This window comes from Amblyomma mixtum, chromosome 10 (assembly GCF_055824585.1).
Source record: "Amblyomma mixtum isolate Tamu chromosome 10, ASM5582458v1, whole genome shotgun sequence".
NCBI lineage: Eukaryota > Metazoa > Arthropoda > Arachnida > Ixodida > Ixodidae > Amblyomma > Amblyomma mixtum.
The window spans coordinates 37,907,419-37,907,770 of record NC_143021.1 but is presented as its reverse complement, the minus strand read 5'-3'; positions in this window follow the sequence as shown (position 1 = coordinate 37,907,770).

The following is a 352-nucleotide window of genomic DNA, read 5'->3' as shown; positions in this document are numbered from 1 at the left end:
ACCTAACCTAACCTAACCTAACCTAACCTAACCTAACCCAACCTAACCTAACCTAACCTAACCTAACCTAACCTAACCTAACCTAACCCAACCCAACCTAACCTAACCTAACCTAACCTAACCTAACCTAACCTAACCTAACCCAACCTAACCTAACCCAACCCAACCCAACCCAACCCAACCCAACCTAACCTAACCTAACCTAACCCAACCCAACCCAACCCAACCTAACCTAACCTAACCTAACCTAACCTAACCTAACCTAACCTAACCTAACCTAACCTAACCTAACCTAACCTAACCCAACCCAACCCAACCCAACCCAACCCAACCCAACCCAACCCAACCCAAC